General features: G+C 39.0%; 1 protein-coding gene across 2 annotated transcripts in view; it reads right to left on the minus strand.

The window, feature by feature from the left end:
- Positions 1 to 22,952, minus strand: part of TENM3 (teneurin transmembrane protein 3) — a 960,849-nt gene that overhangs the window by 401,184 nt on the left and 536,713 nt on the right. For both annotated transcript variants that reach the window (XM_079305926.1, XM_079305927.1), the window contains exon 6: positions 13,902 to 13,984. The gene's annotated coding sequence lies outside the window, so the exon portion shown is untranslated. The remainder of the gene's footprint in view (positions 1 to 13,901; positions 13,985 to 22,952) is intronic.

The raw sequence follows: 22,952 nt of genomic DNA on the forward strand, positions 1-22,952 counted from the left end.
ACTGATTTCAGCACAACACATTCTAAATTCCACACCAAGACAGCTTTTACAATAAGTGCTGCCTTTCTGAATGTTTTTCTATGCTGTTACAGGAAAAAATTGAAGTCATAATATCTTATGATTTTTGCAAGCTGCGGTTTTACATTTCTGTAATTCAGATGCAAAAGACATGTAGATTTTAACACACGAAATTTAAAGGTTTATAGGACACAGATTTTAGACCATCATTATAAGGTATTCTCCTTTCTTTTAAAATAAATTACTTGAAAGAATAAACCAAGTTAGCAGATCTGTTTTGCCATAAAAATTTCTGCGATCATTCCAGCATTTTGCCAGGGATGGAATGGAGGTATGTTGGGGGAGAATAAAAAAGAGGCATAGAGGCTCTATTATCATACAATTAAAATCCATAGCTGGTGCATGTTAAAATCTTAATTTTCAAGATTTACTAGCAGTGTGATAAAAATATAAAAGCCAGGAAAGTAAACAAAAAAAATTTAGAACATCTTTTCTCAAGATGAAAAGTTGTTTTCTTTTATACATGAAGATGGAATCTGCATTCATGAACTCCTATTGTAAAAGTGAACCAAGGTTACTATAACTTCTAAGGCACGTTTCAGTTATTAAGAGATTTTAAACACAAAGTTCTACTGCAGTCCATGTCACTAATACATGACAATCCAGGTAATTTGCTGATTTTAGTGGATTTGCAGAGTACGTTAATCAGTGCTGAATTTACTACAGCACTTTGCAGTTTCTAGTTTACTGTTTTGCTTTTCATACATCTAGGCACTAATGTTTGCAATTAATGTTTTTGTAGACATAAACATAACACACCAAGTATCAACAACCTCAATCTGTTAGACTCAAGTTGCAAAATTTAAAATAATTAGGTCATCTAGGCTTGAACTTATATGTTGAATTTCAGTCTAAATTATAAAAGCACGCCCACTTCTTTGCAAGACTCACAGCATATATCAGCACAAAACAGTTCCAGACTTAAACTTTTCAACCTTGTGTCATCCAAGTGCCAGCTTTGCATAAAATGTATTTTAAAACAACAGTATATTTCCTATAAGGTGTAGGTATGGAACATGCAGACAGACTTGCACCTAAGAAGGAAATCAGAGATACAGTTCATGCTGTACTCTCCATTTCATTATGTGTTTAAGATATTATTCCCCTCATATAGTTCAGCAGCCGCTATTTCAGTGGCAATATTAAAATGAACTTGTACAAATAATATTTATTCCATAAAGCCAGACTGAACGAAAAGGTTAGGAGCACTTAGAGCCTGTTATTCATAAACATTTTGTTATTTTATTACTTTTAATCTGTGTAAAACCAGAAATACTTTGATGCAATGCTTCAGTTGCAACGTTCTGTTACTGTTTACATTCACACTTGAACTAAAAGACTGATGTAATTAGTCCAATATGCAAACTTTTAAAATGTACTGAGTGCAATAAGCACATCTTGAAAAACCTATAACTAACTATAATTTAGATTTAAATTACTATCCCATAATAGATGCATACACCTATATCTTCTTAGATTGTTTACCATTTTCAGAGGTTTCTCATATATATTTCTAAAATTTGGCCTTAATTTTAACTTACTGCTATGTCACTATTGAGGAAGCTTTTTTTTCCTCTGGACTTAAAATGTTTATGCATCACACTCAGCAGCAGTGTGTGACCATAGCCTATTGGTTAAGAATTAAACAGTGGTGAAGCTGAGTCCGAAAGGTGCACAGACAGAATGTGCAAATATTTCACTAGCTATTGAAACAACGACAGTCCTTGCTCCTTTTAAAGGAGAAAAAAAATAGCATTAGCATGTCTTTCAATAACTGTGCAGGCAATATCCAGTAGGTGTGCACCTTGTCACTAGCCTTCTGAATTTTGATTTCAAACACTAAAATGAATCCTCCAAATAATCCAGGAGATGTGCACTGTAACAGCATCTAGTGATGCACAAAGACACTGTCTGCTCCTCACACCTGTCACTTCAGACTGTCTGTGAAGCCCAATACTACAGTAAGAAACACCATTTAATACAAGTGTAGCATTTTGGTTTTAGGACTTTCCTGGTGTTTTTTAGCTTTAAAAAAACCAAAACAAAACAAAATAAAACAACAAAAAAAACCCCAACAACAAAAAACCAAAAAACAACAGCAACCAAAAAAAAAAAAAACAAACAAACCAACAAAAAAAAACCCAAACCACAAAAACAGCACAGTATTTTTTTCTAACTTCTCTGTCAAGCTTCAGTCAGGCCACAGAATGGGCACCTGAGTTGCCTGACCCTGAACTCTAACTCCTGGAGCCTCTAACACTTGTTTTCTAACAAATCACCTCTGGAGATGGAGCAGGCTTCCTATCAATCACTAACAAGTTAATTCCACATAATAAGGCAGGTTCGGATGCAGACTGATACATTGTGAAATACTGTATCTAAAATTGATTAGAATAGCACTCAAAATGAATGCAGCCCTCCAAACCACTCCTTTGCTCAGAAACATTAATCTCACTTATAAGGAGAGCTTCATAATGGTAATGCTTGGTATGAAAAAAGTATGAAATAAATCAGGTTTTATAAGACACAGCAATTAATCAGTTTTAGAACTAAGGAAAGGCTGTTAAAGCGGCATATTTTTACAATGGTAACTTCTTTAAAGCTTCTGTTTCCTCCAAACAGGTTCAGAGCTTTCTTTTAATTGCTCAGCTGACAGTGTGAACCCCAGCCCTAACTCTAGGTCCCTGAAATGTTTTTTTACAAGGTAAAACTCTTTGCAAATAATACTACTCTGTTAGAAAGATAAAGCATTGATATTTAGGACGCTCTTCAGTCTAAGAAGAATCGCATGCAGGTATCCTGAAAGGATTTACTTATTTAACTAGGTAGCCTAGGGTAAAAAATGTATTTAATCAAAACAAGGATTTTTCTAATAAACACAATAAAAATATTTCTGGTAATATTTTTTTGCACTTGATAGTGCACAAACTTGGAGGTGATAGAGTCACATTATCACTACATTTACTAAAACAGTAAACCTAACGAGTTTACATGTATTCATTTAATAGAACAGATTCTACAGTGAAGTTATTCTTAAACCAAAACTATTATATAGATATATTAATCTTATTAACAATCTATAATATGTAGTATCAGTATAGTTCAAATCAGCCTCTAAATCTTACACAAGCACAACTTACTCGCATAACACTTTGAAAAAAATATTTTAAGATTTCTCTGTAATAATTTTGATCTATAAGAATTTTATAGTACACTGACAGAGAGATGAGGTTTCTATAATAGAAATGCAACATTAAGTACAGCAAGTGCAGTATCACTATAAAAATAAGAGCAGTTCTGACCTGAAGCCTTAGCACCTCTTGTCTTTAAGCACACTGCCCCTTCACAAACAGCACCTGATCCTCCAACCTGCTGGGCACGCTCAGCTTTTATTGGGCCTAATCCTAAACTGATGCAAGTTAGTGGGAGTTTTTGCATCAATCTACAGGGGCATCAGTCTGCACAACGCTCACTGATTTTAACTGAAGGTAAAGGTTCTGAGTATCCTACTGAGCCAAGCCTATAACCTGTTCATTGTTGGGGCTAGGAGATGACAAAAATTATTTTCCGGTTATTATTTCATTTTCTAATATTTTATGGGGTTTCTATAAAAGAAATGCTAATTAAAGCAGCACTCATTTGTAACTTTAAGTCTAGTTTCTGTTAATATATCCTTTTCCTCTTTTTTTTCATTAGAACAGAGACTAATTACTCTTAGAGTTAAGAGATTTGACTGAAGTATCAGTCTTAACCCGCTAACTGGATTGTGAATGTTAGTTTGGATTGTTTTTCCTCAAAACATACTGAACAAAAGAATCTCAGTGGGGTCAAATATTTCTTATACCGAACAGCATCTTTTATCTCAGTGTTCACTCAATTGAACTCTTTCCATTTTTAATCAGATGTGTGCATCTAATATTTCTGTACTGTTGACTTTTTTCCCCTCCCCTAATTTACTAGACCTTTGGAAAAAAAACCCAGCTAGTTTGTAATAGCGAAGCTACGGAATTGTTAGGCAATATTTTTTTCTCAACCTGTTATATTTTTCGAAATTTAAGTGATACAATTTCTATATATATTCATACATATATAGGGGCCCTTCTTCCAAACTATTCCTATATTACATAAAAGCACAGTTTATGAAAATTTTTCCCCACGTACAATGTTAAACTAATCTCCTAAATGTGAATGCATTAATAATTCTGAATAGCACTTGGATTATTTTAGAAAGGAAGAGCAGTGGTATTTTTCAGTGTCTTCAATTGTTTTACAATTAACTTTCCTGTAAGACCACAGATGAGCAATATTTGTATTTCAATATACTCTTGACTAGACTAAATTTTAGGATCCACACATCCACAGAATATCACTGTGGTATGAAGCAAAATACTCTGCCCGAGGAAGTAGATATAAAATGCAGGGGTAACAGTCAAATAGAAACAAACAAGCATTGAAATAAGGCTTAGCATAAGAGACACATGGTGTTTAGAAAGTGGAAGAATAAAACTGCTGAAGTTTTCTCATAAAAATATTTTAAATCTAAATATTTAAAAGAGCCTACATCTACATGATACTTTACGGAAATAGCTCCTATTAAAAAACTTATCAGTCTGAGCACATCAAGACGGGAGTTTGGGTATGTCTTCTTTTCACATCACTTTGCTTAAAAGCAACTAACATAAAACTTTTAAGTCCGCAGAACACTGGATCTGCTTCCTACATACACGTGAAGAAAAAGCCCACCAGACACGAGAAATGTTTGGAATTTCGCGGGGGAGACCACCCCTTTCTCCCCCCAAACTACGATGACACACAATCTCTTTGGTCGCCATGAGTTTTCGCTGCGCAGCAACGCGATTTCCGCGACAGTTTACTGACCAGACCATCACAAATGCGAGCCTCAGAAACCCCCTCCTCTAGCAGCAGAGCAGGTAGAGCCCCGGTAGCAGCCCCGGAGCACAGCCCACCCTGCAGCCTGTCACCGCCCGCCGCCGCTTGACAAACGCGCTGCCGAGGGCGCCGGACCGGCGGGAGCGCCCGCACCCGCACACCCGCGGTAACAAACACCAAGTTCCAAACCCCGTAAACTTGCTCGGACGAGCTTTCGCGCCTCCGCCCGCGCCACTACGCCCACCGGACAGGAGCGCGGACACTTCCCGTGAGGATGCCGACTTGGGAGAGCACCGAAACTGCTGCGGTGCCCGGTCCCACCGCCGCCCCGCGCCGCCGGGAGCGCGCCCAGCCCCCCCGGGAGCGCGCACAGCAGCAGCCCCAGACCCCGCTCCGAGGCCGCTGAGGCCGCGCAGCGCTGCAGCCAGACCCAGTCCCCCTCCACCGCTCAGTTTTCTGCCCGGCACCGCGGAGTTTCCATATGAACTTGCATCCCCGGCCCCTTCCTCCTGCTCCCACGTAGCCCTACCTGGGGCCGCGCTCCGGCCGCAGACGCGCGTCCCGGGGCGCCCCGCGACTCCCGCCCGCCGCCGGCGAAGGTCCCGCCGCCAACGGTGCCACCGCGGGGAGGCGGGGAAGGGAGGGACGGAGGGCCGCAGAAACCTCCGCCGGCCCCGCGCACCGGCCCCCAGCCCGCTCTCGCCCGGGCGGAGGGAGCGGCCCCGGCTCGTCGTGTCCGGCCGGACAGGCGCGGAGCGCAGCGCGCCACTTACCGCGGGCACGCCGCGAGCCTCGCCGCCTCCGCGCCCCGGCGGCAGCGCGGGGGAGAGCGGCGCACGCCGGCACTTTGTCAGGCCGGGCGGGCGGGAGCGGAGGGCGGGCGGGAGCGAGGGGAGGGCCGGGGGCCGGGCGGGGGGAGGGACACGAGTTGCCGCCCGCGCCCCGCGCCGCGGGAGCTTACGCGCCCCGCGGAGCTCACTTTCCCCGCCTCCTCTCCCGCCGGGCGGGCAGGGAGTTTGGCCCCTCTTCTTGCGGGAGGGGAGGGCGAAGGTGCGCGCACAGCGACGCGCCGGGCGGGGGAGGAGCGCGGGGAGGAGCCGCCGCCGCCAGCACCTACTTTCGCCGTAACGTGGGGGACCCGGTCGAGGGCCCCGGTGCTTCCCCGTTCCGCTCACGGGCCGGGACACGACCCGCCGGGCTGCGGACTCCCAGCCTGCTGCTCCCGGTCCCCGCCGCTCGCGTGGAGTGCGGTGACGCGGCTCCCACGCTGAGCCTAATCAGCGCATCCACGACGCCGGCGGTGATTTAGGGGTCATCCGCGAGCAGCACTTCAGGCTGATGAATGGCTCTTGGCCGCTGTCTGCCCTGATGAGGGTGTCTGCGTGCTCCTGATTGCAAACACTAATGAACTCACACGACTCCGCCGCGCGTTTCCTCCACCCGGCAGGGCGCGAAGCATCCCTCTGCTGCATTTTGTTTTCCGGGGGACCTATTTATTTTTATCGGGGGAGGGGGAAAGAATTTGGGGGAATAATCGGCGTCTCCCCGCAGCAGCGCAGCGCGCCGGGCCGAGCGGAGCGGCGCTGCGGCAGCCCGGGCGCGGCGGGGCTCGCCAAGGCCGGAGGGTGCCGGCCGCGCTCCCGGCCCGCAGCCCGCCCCTCGCACGGGCACCCGATGCCCCCCCGCCCGGCCTTTCCGCCGCACCCCGGCAATTTGCGGAGTTGGGCGGGAGCCGGGTGCCGGGTGACCTGATTGCAGCTTAAACATCTGCTTTTAAAGCCATTTCTCCGCGGTGTACAAAGGCGCTTCTGCTTATTTTTCTCCCTCAGCAACCTCTCGGCTCAAAGTAGTAGCTGTAACTTTTGGCACACTGAGATGTTACCTACCTGCCTATCTAGGACCGCTCTCCTTTTACGCCTTTATCTTTCTTTTTAAACTCAAAGGCGTTTCACACACGAGATGCTAAACACCCAGAGAAGTTAGACAGATGAGCAGCTTTGAACGTTTAGCTGGCTACCCGCTGCAGTACTTTGATTTTCCTAACTTTATCCACCACATCTCTGACTCTGTAATGAAAGATGCACGACTGTGTTATCTTAAACGCTCCCAAGGAAAATCCCTATATTATTCTATCCTGAAATAACTGGAAATACCTCCTAATCATGGAAACGTTATTGCAGCTGTAACCAACGGGCATTGCGAGGGGGCTGTCTATGATCAGTCCAGCAGTTTTCTCTCACAAGCCTGTGTTTTACCCCTGTGTTTTTCTTTGCATTTGTACTTTGCTGGGCTCGACCAGAGAGACAAGGTGCCTGGGTATATAAAGTGATTCAACAGTGCTGAGGTCAGCATGTGGGAATTACAGCAGGTACCACACACGCAGAGCCAGCATCACACAGCACCGTTATACAGTGAAACGTTATACAATAGAAAACCACAAATGTTTCAATCCTTTTAAAGTCAATAGCCAATGTGTAATTCATAATATTGAGAATACAGAAAGAAAGAAAGAAAGAATATTTTAAAATGGCAATTACATATATCTTCATCCCCAGAAAAGTTGCAATAGAAGTAACTATTTTAAATACAGGTTTGCAAAAGTATTTTACAGATACAACTAAACCAATGCGAATGAAATGAATACTCTCTACTGACTTTGTGGGTGGCTCTGAAGTGGTGGCATTTCATTTCAAAAAGTAGGAGCCACAGAGACCTCTCTGGAAAATGTTCTGTGCAGGTAAGTGCACAGACAATACAGGTAGAACTGGAATCATCATGACCTGGTCTTTCAAAAAAAATATCCTACAAAGTGTCCTTATAAGGTCCTTATAAGAAAGCACTCGCACTGTAAAAATGTGAATTGTACAAAATTCATTGTTACAAAATGCCCATAACTAGATACACAGGAACAATCAACCCTGAACTTATGCCAAATGCTGTAATTGTTGCATATTATACAAAATACAAATTTTTTCTTCTGGCTTACAGTGCTAACACAATATTTAAAGTTATGTTTTCAAACGCAAATTTAAAGCACTATATTTTGCACTACTGCTTCGTCCATTTGCAACACCTTTGCTAAATCCATTCATCTAGTACTAATTTGAACATTTTACAGCCCTCAAATACACCGAGTTTTAATGCTGCATTATTATATATGAAAAGATAACATTGTGCCTTCCTTGTGCAAAGCCCACTGGATAGACAACAAAAGTCAACTACTTATTGATACACATTTGAAGTTCAGAGCAAGCTATTTTGATACTCTTACTTGGACATCACTGAAGCGGCATTACCAGGCTTACCAAAATTTAATTAAATATCAGAGTTTAAGTTAATTTGAAAAGTGTGCAGGCACATTTGAGTTAGAGATTTGTAGGAAACTATCTTCCTAATGTCAACTATTAAATGTGACTAAACTCTAAAATCACACGGGAGCCACTCCTTACTCTTTTAGATTTTTTTTTTTTTCCATTTCCAGTAAGTTCACTATTTCAGTACAGAAAGAACAAGAGTATGCGTTCCTTATCGACTTAGAGATTTTTTTCCTTTTTTTTTTTTTTTTTTTTTTTTCAGATGGGTCTATCAGTAAATCTTTCCGGACGATAGGTGTTACTGAGAGGAAAGAACAGGGCGTCCTCTGATGTGAGATCTGCCGGCTCCTGCACTAAGCTACCAGTAACTCCAAAAGAAGACACATTGAAGATATTGTGACGTTCTTTGCAAACTTCCTAAACTGTTCTTAACGTGTCCTTCCGTACTTGAACGGCAACTCGGGCTTTGCCAAGCTTATCGGCACTTTCTGGTTCCAGGACTCCACGCTCTTTGGGATACTCGCACGTCTGAAAAAAAGCCAGATCTCAAGATCTCTGCACTGTCAACAGTCCTGGATCTACAGCTTATGAGGAAGAAATTGTTTGTAACTATCCATTTTCCTTCGGGGTAAGAGTCAAGAGGCGCTTTAATGCAGCTAGGTAGGGACTGCCTCTACGTAACGGGAGCTACCAGCTGCATTACACTGTGTCAGGTTACTTCATAATCACAACTCTAACTAAAAAAAAAAAAAAAAAAACAAAAAAAAAACCCAACAAAAAACCAAAAGCTGTTTCTTTCGACTCATCTTGTCGGTTGGCTATCACATGGCAACAACTGTCCCCATTAGCTGGCGCGGTCAGCTCCGCGGCTCCTGCTGCTGAGCAAGCCCCGCGAAAGGGACGGGGCTGCAGCCGCTCCAGCGGCCGCTCTGGAGCTGCCGGCGGAGCCGCCTCGCTTCCCTGCGCGGCTGCCCGGGCGGGACGGCTGAGCCCGCTCAGCCCCTCCGAGCGGGTCACAAAGGCGACGAGCCGCCCTGACCACGCTCTGCCCTAAGCCCCGGCGGGAAGCGCGCCGCTGCTCTGTGGGAACGGGCAAAGTTTGGGAAGAAGGGGCCACCGGTGCCGCCCCGGTGCGCGGAGCGGCGAGAGGAGCGGTGCGGACCCGGAGCTGCTGTGCTGGGCTCGCTGTGCCCGCGGGAAGGGCTGCGCTGGCTCGCCCGTCTCACCGCCAGCAGCAGAGCGAGAGCCACTTCTTCCCCGAGTATCGAGTTGCGGTAAAATTGTAAAACAAATATTCTAATCTGATCACTGACAAAGCCATAAAATTAAATAGCCGTCTGCGGAGGAAAATATGTCTTAATTACCTTAATTAAAGCAAGATAGGGCCTTACACACGTTCATTTTGAAGCCACTAAATGTACTGATTATCATACAAATCAACCTTTAAATGGGGGTCATGCTTTTCCACTACATTAGTTTGTGTTCCACTGCATAAAACAAAGCTATATGGGAAGCTGACCTCTGGTGAAAATGATGCACTTCTGCTGCACAAAACTGCTGACCCTCTTCATTGGGTCCTCAGGAAAGAACCTGAAGGAGTTTGCATACGATTTGGAATACAAAAATGCCTTTCATATTGTGTTAACACCGCATTAGGAACTACTGCCTGAGCTAAACTTATGGCCTTAAACCGAAGCACATAATCATTTTAATCACCTTGTATTCATAAGTACAAGCCATCTCAAAGCACTGTTACTGCCATCATTGTGTGAGTTAGTACACAAGGCCATGAGAAATGTAAGATTTGTGTTTGCTGGTACACCACTTTCCCAGCAGCTATAGCTGGGTGTAGCTATCCATATTTTCCTTTTACAGGAGGAATGCAGAATATTTATAGCAATGCAGAAGTCAATATACAGATCTTATATGTACATACAGAAGTTTATGTAATTAAGTCACATTCAGAGTTTATGGTATTTACAAGAAGAAGGAGGCCTTGTTTTACCTAAGCGTCATAGTCATAATTAACTTTTTTGTTTTCCTTTCTAGTTTTACAGCTAAAAGACATTTTAAAAAATAAGAAGAAATTCCACCAGAAAATGGTTCAGATTTAGGAAATGTACAGAAAAGATGATTTAAAGAAAACCACATTGCATGAGGAAAAAAGAGACGCCAAAAATGCTTTTCTGTTATCTGGTTCCTTCATTTTCTTATTTTCCTGTGCCATGTACTCCTTCTAGCAGAAGACATCACTAACAAATGCAGTCTAGGAAAAATACCTCTTTAACCAAAAGCTCTAATAGCAATCTCCTATTTTATTGTGATAATTTGGATGTTAATTGCTCTGATGTGCCGAAACAGAGATTTCATTAAAATACTTCTAGTTAAAAAAAAAAAAAAATCTTAGGCTGTTAGTAGTAAAATATGTTGTATTCAAGATGACTGCTTTCATTCCTGGAAGACAAGAGTTCAGGCAGTGGAGTGGTAACAATCTGTGTTTGTTCCTGACTGCTCAGGAGAACTGTTTCTAATTGATCTGGCATGGAATTTAGTTGGAAATGTGTATGTTGCAACCTAAGCACAGTCCCTGTATGCTTTGTAAAGTGATCACCATATGGGCCTTATTTGAAACATTTGAAGGTTTAAGCTATTAACCTTGTTTAAATTGTGCTGTAAATTCAACTCTCTGAGCTGAAAAATATATATGTAACTGTGTGTATATCTTTTGATATACAAAGCTATATGTGTCTATATGAATACAGACATACATACATGCTCATGTATGCATAAACACACATCTACAGCCACACATACAAACCAACCATTTTAGATATCATGAACATGTGCCAGTTATTTGCATACTATTACTTATTAATGAAGGTACTAGTTACATATTTAGAAAATCTGTTGAATGGAAATATTTTTCTGATACAGACGTGGCTGATGTTACAGAGTAATTTTCTGTAGATGCAATTTTAATATTTGGGAGGATTGTTGCATTTTTATTTTTGCTGAAAAAAATATGCTCAGATCTATTTGCACACATCAGAATATTTCTAAACCACCACTGTGATGTCACAGAGATTTAATTAAGAAAGCCCAGATAAACTAAGAGGAAAACTGAGGTTCTTTCACAGAAAACTCTTAGGAGACAATGGTTAACTGTGATTCTTTCAATCGTAGGGCCAATCATCATATTTTAACCCTCAAAAATCTTAATAGTGATTTCTTCTTCTGAATGTAAAATGAATGGCTAGGCTTTGTTACAGGTAATAGTGCTAAGTTATGAATGCTGATGGCCTTCTTGTACAGACTTAAATTACATTGAAAAAGATACAGTTTCTTTAATTAAAAAAGCTGCACTGAACTAATCCCTCTAGCTGAAAAAAGAAAAGTTTTAAGCAATCTCTTTCTGCTCTGGGAGAGAAAAGCAGACAATACCATAACAGATCAGAAACATAAGCTATAGTGTGCAGCCAGGAGCACAGCAGGGAACTGAATACTGCTCCGACTGTGTCATTTTTTAATCCCCCATCCCAGTTTTCCCCGTCTGACCTCATGCTGAGATGAAGTTATCACAGAAGACAGCTTTACTCTTACCAATGAATCCAACCCTGGATCTGTATTATCCTCAGCAGATCAAAACACCGCTTTCATCAAATAGCATTATCTGCATAAAAGGCATGCAATTGCCTGATAATTTCACCCAAACTATGCTATTCATTTAAAGGACAAGAAGAGAAATGTAATTCATTCCTTTTTTTCCCCCTGGAAAAGCTAACTTATACTTCACTCATGGGAACTTTTCTTTTTTTAACATGAGATCTCAAGAAGAGGTCCATTAAAAGTTTCCCTCTGGTTTACGATTAATTGTTGGAGTACCCCTGTGCCCTGTGAGTGACACAAGTGTAGTTATGCAGAAAACTGGCAGGGAGAATTCACAAAGCTTGCTGTAGCCATGATACTGATTCCATTAGCCATGGTCCTGCTAACCCTAATAATCAAATCATATATGGCATAATTGTAGCAGCCTACAAATAAATAGTAGCTGAAGGTGTTTACAGGACTTTCCTACAAAGGGAAATTCCAAGTCTAATAATTTTGCCTTAGCTCAGAAAGGCTGCACCACAAGATCCTGAAATATCTCCACTAATGTATGTGTTGTTTATAAAAAGCATGTACATATATTAAAAACTCATGCTGGTGCCTTCTCTTCCAGAAAGGAAAGCACACGATACTATGGCTCATTGGTTTTATTGATATACACAAAACATTTAAGTCATGACGGAGGCTCCAAGTGAGTGCTGTTACCACATCTATTGTATTTGGACTATTACATGTACTCTGCTTGTTAAACTGTTCTTGGTATTTGTCTGCTTGTTAAGGGCTCATGCATATCTCTTTCACAATGCAATACCCCTCAAACCAAAATATAATGTGTTCATTTTAAATTTTGTTTTTGTTTTCTAATAATTGTTCGAAAGAGTAAAGATACTTTTGTGTTGGAGTCTTGTGCTTTCTAGGTTGTTGGGAAGAGGTTTTCTTGTTTCTTGAACAGCAGTGTTTACATTCAGCACCAGAAATAAGCACTAGTTTTTATCTGGCAGAGGGAATTCTCCCTTTCTTTTTCTAACAGTACAAAGGCCTTGGAATGTCATGGGACTGCAAATGCTAAACTGAGTACTTGTTGTGGCCTAAATATTGCCCACTCCATACAACGACAGTTACTTTTCTTTGGGACCACTGCTCAGGTACTGTCCTCTATTCAGAGGATAATTTTTTTTCCCCCCACCATGTCTTTGATACTTTTTAAAACAGGAGTTCTTTGAAGTGGCTCAGAGGTTTGGAATCACAAGAGTTGCTTCAGAAGAGCTGGATTATTGAGCCTTACACAGGCACATCACACATTTATCATGGGGCTACAACCTCTCTGTGTACACACAGACCCTATGGAACTTTATAGTATAAAAAAATACCAGTTCAGTTCACAACTTTCTGGGTCTTTTTGGTTTCAAGATAGAACCCTTTCTTCCCCTTGATTTCACAAAAGCTTTGGATGCTTTTTCAGCTCTTCTTTATAAAATCAAAAATATAAACATATATAAACATAAAAAATATAAACATATATATTCACTTTCCTTGTCAAGTGTTACCTTACTTTTTAAAGGAAACACTTTCCTATCATAACCTATGGAGGATTCTGATGCAGGAACTCTGTAACTGAAAGCTTGTGTCCTTTTTCCAACTGTATGAGCTAATCAGAGAAAATAATTCTGGTTTTCTTTCTTTACATAACCACTTCTCATATTCTCAGAATCTCTCACTTATGGCAATGTAAATGTATTATTATTAAGGACTGATGTATGCAAGTACACTTGGGTTTGGATCTGTGTTCATCAGCATTTGAACCATGTTTGTAGGTTTCATTATGTGTTTCCATGGCAATGGAATGTAACTTCTTATTGAAAGATTTTTTTTAAAATTATTTGTTGTGGTTGAAATGGTGTGTACCCCTAGGTATTCAAACCAAGATTCCTGTGGGGAAGAAAAGAGCAGGTGCTGAAAATGCTGATTTCCTGTATTGGTATGGCATTATGCTACATATGTTGGTATAATCACCTGTTGTGCCCCACAGGCTGGCAGCAGCTATGGAACTCTTGTTTCTGTTCATGAAAAGCAGGGCAATTTGATGGTGAAGGAACCTAGGAAAAGGAGGAGTGCTAGTCAGAAAGCAAGATGTAAGCTGCATCACAGCCTATCAGCCTTACCTTTTAAAAAGTTACAAGAAATATAATGCAGAAAGCCAATCCTCTCAAGAGAGTTTTCCATTTAGGAACACTAAGGAAAAGCATTTATAAATACAGACAGCAATCAAAACCTTTAGCACAGATGCTAATATTGATGCCCTTGTACCAACTAGATCAGAACTAATTTTTAAAATTTTTACTATCTAAATTTATACTATACTAAATTTATCAGGATGTAGAAATTATCCTCATTCTGGATTTCCAAATTTTTTTTATTTTAATGTGTCTATTTTTATGGCTTAAGAAAAGTTCACAACATATTAAAAATACAGTTTTGTTTTGCTTGTTTCTTTTAAAAACTGAAATCAATAGAATTGAATATAGAGTTCTTAAAACATTAGAAATGAAATATGGAAACTCCAAATGTCTTCAGTGATAATCACACACACACACACACACACAAATTGTCTACAATATAATTCTGACCTCAAATAGCAGTTCAGAACCAAATTGACTTCACCCACTTAGAGTGATGTAAACTTGGATTCTATGATATTCATCTCAGATTCAGAACATGACTTCCATATGCACAAACCTCATAGTTTGAGTGGGTCTCTGTACTTTTTCCATATTTTCCCTCAGCATTAAAGAACCATCAACAGTCAATACAGTTTTGAGATTGTTACAAATTTGGACTTCTGTAGTCCCTCCCATTATGTGCTTTCAACCTTGTGTTTGTGTTTTCTTTCAGTTGTCTGTGGAACACAAACTATATTAGTTGAGGTGATGTTGAAACACCCACAACTTCTGGATGTATGAGTTCTTTCTTTTTTCCACAATTTAAGTACAGAAAAATGTAGTAGAATGGAGGATGACTAAAGAAAACACACTTTTACTTTCTCCTAGCTTCATATTTTCAGCTCTCATCCCTACCATAGCAGTGCAATATTTGTGCTGCTGATTTCATGACAATGTAATTGCACAGAGCAGGTCTGTTTCTACATTACTTCTCCTGATTTATACTGGACTAAGATCACATCCTCAATAGTGCATTCATCAAAACTTCCAATAGAAGATGAAATGGAAGGATCTTTTAAAAGCCATAATTGTCATCAGACCACTGAACACCTAAGATGGGTTGAGGATATCACAGGAAGTCCCTGAATTCAGACAAAAAGGTTGACTCTTAGAAAACCTAAATCCCACGTCAGCACTAATGCCAATTCTAACATTTGCCTGCTCAGAGAAAAGCTGCACCACCATTCTCTGAACAGGACTCGCAACAGGCAAAATGGAAAAGGAAATAGTTTTAAATAACTTCATTTTACAACATAAATCTTTTTGGAAGCTTTCTAAATCACACAGCTATAGTTCCTATTTCTTAAATATTCAGTTCGTGTGAAACCCTTTGCATATGCACATTATAAAATACAGCTTTTCTGTTCTTACATCAGTCATAAAGAAATGGGAAATGATAAAGAAACAGCAGAAGAAATCTATAGTTCATGTGCTGGTAACACTAGAGCTCTGCATTTATATTTTTCCATTATAAAATAAATAGTTCTCAAAATAATTTCAGAATAATAAACTTGTTGTGTCTGTCAGAAAGAATTATATCATGAAAACTAAAAAAAAAAAAAAGTAGATAAAACACCTATTGATTCAGCTTTTATGTGGCTTATGACTTCCTCGAGTACTGCTGCAAAGTCTGTATTTGTACAGCCTGTCACTTTGGCCATTTTGGGTACTGTGGCAATAGCACTTTCTTCCTCTGGCAGCCTCTTCACTAGTACCAAACTTAAGCTACTCATCTACATTTTAAGGATCCTCCAATTGCCCTTTTCCATCCTGCCAGTCACCGCTTTCTTCTTGTCAAGAGCTCAACACCCATGTCAACCTGGCATATGATACCAGTAGCTGTTGCCAACTCCTAAAATCTGAAATGCATTTCTCTGCTTTCCCCCCACCCCCCCATTCCTCTCATACTAGGGAGAAATTTTTCTTAGAGATTTTCTTTCCCAGGGCATGTTCAAAAAGCTTGGACAGTATTTGTGATTCTGCTGACCAGTACTCCTTGTGCTGCTGTGCTGCCATTAGCTGCACTGTCTTGTTGCTTTTGTTTAATGCTTAGATAGTAAAGTTCCCTGGAAGCAGGAAAAGTCTTTCCATTTATGCTACATCTAATGCAGCATGTCTGAGAGCTCTCACAGCCTGAGTGCTCGCTGAAGCCATGGCAATACAAATAAGTAACAACACTGCCAATAATCAAATTCACACACCACTTCCTTTGGTAATTTGATAATAGGTTCCGTGTCTCTGCTGATAATATTCCTCATTTTTCTATTTTCTATATGTGTAAGGACTACTTTGGCTTCAGGAAGTGCGTCTGGGATGTGCTAATACTCATGTAAATTCCAAGCTATTTTAACACATATACTTGATACACTCTAAATAAGATGTGATATGCAAAGAGCAATGAGATTTCTATATCCATCAATAATAAACCAATGACAATAATTGTCAAGGCTGCCCATGTGACTGCAATTTTGTATGCTGCTTCTAGATACAGGATATTCTAATGATCAAATACTTAGATTTTGTAGAGGCCAGTCTAAAAGGTAGCTAATCCCTATCTAGTTTTATCCCCTACAATCAATAGATTTTGCCAAATCTTCCTTACTACATGTCTGAATGAAAAGGAGTTGGGCTTTGATGATCCTTGTGGGTTCCTTCCAACTCAGGGTATTCTATAATTCCATGGAAACATCATTAGTTCTCTCACAGGCAGTTCTGTGCTACTGTAGACATGATGTTCTAGTATTTTACATGGAAAAGAAACCTACTGGGAGCCAGAATTCAAACTCTAGAATTGTTTGAATAGCATAGAAATTTTGTGTGCCTAGTTTGAAACACACAAGTAGGACTGGGAGGCATTGGTAATGTTTCTAGAAAATCCCTAGCCAGCTAGAGCCAACTGTGAACACTGGGCTTGAGCTGCTCACCCCTAAGCACATAAAAATGTTCACCAGATGCAAACTGATTACTCAGTTCTTCAGGAAACAATTTCTGTTCCCTAACCAGGAAATCACCTTTTGCCTTGCAATCCATCTCAAATGTGCAGTGATACTTTTCAACTGAAGGAGAAAAGATTCTGAGGAAAACCCTTTTGGTACAAACTGGTGGTTCATTTCTATAGCAGGGCCACTCTGTGCTTGAGGCACTTGTTTAATTAAATAATGTAACACACCACAGAAATGATATTTCACAGGATCAGTTTGCTGTTTCTTACTTGGAGAATATAGTTTTGTAAATTTTAATAGTAACTTATTTTACTCTTATAACTTATGAGAAAAAAAACATAAAAATGAAAAACTCATTTGATGGATAAACATTAGCTCTCACAGTAAGTACTAAGCAATTTTAGCCTTTGGTCAACAAATTTTTATCAACTAAGAAATTTATATGATGGTAGACTAACAAACAGAAACACCTCTATTCTCTTTCTATTCAGTTTCAGCTGTCAATTTCTTTTAAACGCTTAGCTTTGGAATACATTACAATAAAATAAATATCAAATTTCAATTTGGAACTCCATTCTGAGGGAAAAAAAAACCCAAATAAATCTGAAAGCAAAATGATAACCAAAGTTAAACAATCAAATTGAAGGAAGATTTTTTATTTCTGACTTGGGGAAAAAGAAGCCCAGCTTGCTTTTACATTAGCAAACTGATTCACACTCTCTTTGTCTGATAACTTTAAATCTTTCCATTATTCTGTTTCAGTTCTACTTGAAACAGGCCTCTTCTCTCTTTATTTTTCTGTTTGGTCATCAGACTAAATCAGTGATCACTCAGTCAGCTTCCCTGAGGACATTCACCAGGCCTCCCCAAATACATTCCCTCCAGTTCACACATGTCAGACACAAATTCACCTTGCTTAAGCTCTGGTCTTTTTTCACCTATTTGTCCACTTCAAATTCATCTTAATGCTCTCTCATACTTGTAATACTTTCTCTTCAGTTTTACACTTTAATTGACCACAGGAGATGTGTGGGCATCAGCACACTAAAATATGACTGTGCTGGGACCAGCAGACAGACTACTGTTGAAAAAGAAATCTCTCTTTATTTTAAATTCCATTGCTCATCATCAAGTGTCCTTTCAGAAACTAGACAGAATGGCTGGGATGAATTTTTTTCAATTTTAAAATAATAAATACTTAGTTCAGACAGTATCTTCAGAAACCTCATTTCCAAAGCAGACATTTCCTTCCCAGCAGGGGACATTATCCAGTCCTTAGCTCCACTGTACCTCTTCACTGCTGCTGGTTGTCAGCCAGTTAGGTTTGCATTATAAGAAGTTTCTACAGTGTACCAGCATCAGTGAAGTAATTCAACTTAACCTTAGCTCTTTGAATAGATGCCCTTGTGGTATCATTCTAACCCATTTAATTCAAAATAACCAGAAAATGAGTGGAAGATTTTCTTGGCCCATTTTAGCTTTCACTTAACTATACAGAAATGGCTTAAAATCTTTCTCTTCTGCACTAACTCTGAATGTTGCAAAATAGGAAGATGTGGCCTAGCAGAAAATAGGTTTAATTTTTAAATGTAATTCTCAAAAGAAAATAAAGGAAAATAAATATTTCAGACAGTCAATTTTTGGAAACAAGTTATTCAAAACCAGTTTGTTTTAAACTTTTTTAAGCAATTTTACCATTCAGCTGTGCCAAACAATTAATACTGAGCTGATAAACTTGTGACTGTTTAGTTTGGTGTATCTTATACTTTTTCTAAAAGATGTTTTGTAACATCTTTTAGCTCACCAAAGGATAAAATAAGTTACTCTTTTGGATATTTTGGGTATAATCTCTCACTATTTTGACAAACTTTCAGTAGAATATATTGTATATTCAGATACAATACTCCTATCTATGTTTCCACAAGTGGTGGAAAATAAAAAATAGAATAATAGACATTCTGTATCATTGTGAAAATGTCTAGAGGAAGACCAGAATGATCAAGAGGAAAAGTATCAGCAGTGCTTACAATCCTGAAAACAATGTATCCTGAAACCACAATGTTCACAGTGCTAGTGCTCAAAATGCTATATCCTTCTCTCTGCTAGTGTTTTTTATTCTCCTGGTCCTCCTTCCTAGTTTTGTTTGGCCAGATGTGTTTCTTGTGCTTGTCAAGGAAGAGAAGTGGAAGTTTTATTATGAGGTTTGCTTTGATTGGCTGTGCTGACTTGTGAGTCTGAGCATAGTCATTGATGAAATTAGAGGAAATATTCCTTGTTATAACCAACATGCTGACTGATTTTCACACTGTATTGAATGCTGCTTCAATTTGGCCTCCCCCCACTTAAGTCTGAATTTTCACATTATATGTGGTATAGCTTATAATAAAACAAATAGATATCAGGATAACAAACATGAATCTTAGTATTTAATATTTGTTACAAACCCCCCCCAAAAGACAAAAAATCCAAACTAAACCTTTCCTAAGCAGGAAAAAAATGAATCTAGAATAAGTAAATAAATGAATGAATCAGTTCAGCTTAAGAGAAAACTAATACAAGTTAGCTGAGAATTTCAAATACTTAGTTTAGAATAAAGTAGCTTGGCTTTAGTAATCTTACTTTGTAACAGTTACCTGTTACTTCACTTGTACTAGCAGCAGCTTTAAAAAATACTTAATAAAAACCTATCCAAAAGTTATGCTGTGGAAAAAACAGTTTTAAAATTTACTTTGACATGGCTCCATTAACTATTTTTCCTACTTCAAAACATTTTTCCTAAGTTTATAGGAAGGAATTAGTCACCTTTCTTTGTTGCCATTGTATGGAAATGTCAGTTACAGCTGCATGCCTTTCCATCAATGCATTAATAACCCATGTTTGTGTATTTTTACAGTATATATTACCACTTTATAATGAAATGTTAAATATTTTACTTTTATTTGTATTTTACTGTGATTTGTACTGAGTACTGAGCACTTGCAGCGTTTCTATTCACTAGAATATTTTATTTAAATGAATTTTTAAAATCACCCATTGCTTAAAAACAGTATTGCTATTTTGTATACTTGTCTTCCTTTCATTACTCTGACCATCATTTAGTCTGCTATAGTGTAATATAATGGATAATGTAGGACTTTAATGCAGCTTTCATTTTGGAAATTAAGTACAGGTTTCAGACCTCTCTTCACTGAAAAGTATCTCCATTCTAACTGTATCATCAGTTGCTGAACTTCTCCCTTATAGAACAATGACTTTGATAATAACTTCTCAACACTAGTTTTATTACAGTCTTTTCTCCAGTGCACTCTGCTACATCTGTTTTTAGGTTTCTTAGATAATACTTACTTTCCAGTATTACAACAGGGGGAAAAGAAAAAAAAAGAAAAATGCTACACACAAGAAAATCTTACTAAATCACTTCTCTTGACACGTGTGAAATTTTAAAATCTGAAATTAGCTGCTAACTGGAATTATACTGCTGTACTTCTCACTACACAGAACATGGGATGCTTGCTTCCATGCTCATAGCTGAAATATGGAGTGTGCCTCCTTGGCTGCTCTTACTGCCAGCACACAGCTACAATCACCCATCAGGCAGGCTGTCAGCACTTAGAAGCTTAAAAAGCTAGAGGCCATGCAAACATATATTGCAAATGCCATGCTTTGGTACTAACAGAACTCAAGATCTACTTGCCATTTCCCTCCTCTAATTATTCAAGGTACTTGTCATTATATATGTCTTCTTTTGTTTATTGTTTGAATTTCTTACAACCTGGGTAATGAAAATTAATAAAGTGTTGCCCTCGCACATTCTTGGTAGCAAATATTAGGATCTGATCAATAAAATACTGGATTAAGAACAAGAGTTTTTAGTGGTTAAAAAAACCCAATGGCAATATTTTTGTTAATTTTTCCTTACACTTTCTTTTTGTGTGAAATCATCTTCGAATAATACTACCAACATTAAACATGATTTAATTTATTCTAAGATTTTCATTAGGCAATATGTGCTTATGTTTTGTACAAATGTGCAGCTTCTTCTCACTGTCAGCATCCTCTGCCCACACTGGCATTTCCCCCAGAGAAGACCAATTAATGTCCACTGTCTTTTCAGTTATTGTATTGTATGACTACTTAATCATGTTCCAGCCCAGAGATTCTCTATAATTTCTTCTCACCCTCCCCTTCCACAGTAGTTAACTGATGAAATTCTCATTTGGTATTGAAAATTGAAAAGAAATAGTAAGCCTAAGAAATAGTAGCCTAAATCCAGTACTCTCAGCATAGGGTCTTACACAACACTCACCACTACATTGTCTAATTCGGTTCTGGGTCAAAGTGCTGCCAGGTTTTTATTTTACTTTATTTTAAAAGATTATAGATTTTGTTGACCAAATCTAATTACATAGTCATCAAGGTATTATTCTCCAAGGCAAAAGTCAATGCAATAGTATAGTTGTGGTTTTGAAGACATGCTCATATTTCATAGGACAAGCAGAAGGCAATACTTTAAAAACAGATGTCCCCAAAATCAAGAGATACTGTTCATTTGTATCTATGATTTAAAGTGAAACCCTATCATCTGACTTCAAAAACCAAAAGACTTTGCAGTTGCCAGCATGGATGTTTGGGAAATTATGGTGCAGGTTACAGAGATTCCAGAAATTTATAGCAAAGCATGGATATGGGATGTGAAGTTGGAGTGATGTGGAAAAAATTGGCTCTCTGTTGTTGAGACTGATAACAAGAATTTCTTTTGACACTACTTGTAAAATTCCTCCCAGAGAAGTTCCTCAGATAATATATTTTAACAATTTAATCTGAAGCTATTAATGGTTTTTGAAATATCCATACTGAGATAAAATCTTCATTTTATTTTCTTTCCCCCTGGTCAAATTGTCCTGTATACTGCTGTTACTCTGATCACGTGCGGACTACAAGATACAAAACATTATTGCGGATTCCAAACTAACTAACCTGGAACAGACTCCCAACCATTAAATGCTGACATGCAAATACACCAGCACCATCTTGTTAAAAAACTTCTTTATAGATGTAATAATAAAGATTGATAGCAGAAATTATAAGGTAAAAAATTTAGTAAGAAAAACTGTAGGTCGTATCTCAGAAATAAATTATTTATTGATTATGTCCACTTTTTGAAAGATCCAGTTTTGTAATTTCTCAGTTCTGAAATACTACTTTGTTTATATTTTCCCAGTTGTTTGTACCTTGATTTGAAAGTATCCTGGTGATAGATACTGAGAAACTAATTCCTGAATCATGAAACCCCTGAGAAGCAGCAGGAAAAAAGATGGTGCTTTTGTGGGATCATTGTACCTGAAAAGAATGGATTGGTACCCTATGAATGCAGAGCTAAGGGATTCGCTGTGTATCCTGACCTCCAAGAGTTCATTTTTATTATCACAAAAATAACTTCATAGTGAAGCTGGAATTTTTCATTCTTAACTTCCACTCAAGGACTAGAAAGAAAGGGGCACTATGTTCAAGCCCTGATTGCCATTTTAGAAGGGATGAGCTGCTTTCTGTGATTGCTGCCTCTGTAAAAGCTAGAGAAGTTGTTCTCCCAACTAGATTAAAGCATATTAGTAATGAGTAGACATATGTAAAATAGGATGTGAAGTTAGAGACAGTCATCCTAAATAACTGACCTGACATAGCACCAAAAATCTGAGAGGCAGAGCCAAATCGTGAGTCACTGCTCCTTACCAACCACATTGTAACTGCACACACTACTACCCAAAAGACAAAATCAAAATACTTTAAGAGAAGTGATGACTGCCATTGTGATAGAATTATCCAATCAAATATAGTCATAGTTCCTTATCACCTTATACTTCTGCAATTAGAGTTCATTAATATTCCATGTATATTTTGGGAGT

The sequence above is a fragment of the Erithacus rubecula genome (assembly GCF_903797595.1).
Source record: "Erithacus rubecula genome assembly, chromosome: 5".
In the NCBI taxonomy this organism is placed as follows: Eukaryota; Metazoa; Chordata; class Aves; order Passeriformes; family Muscicapidae; genus Erithacus; species Erithacus rubecula.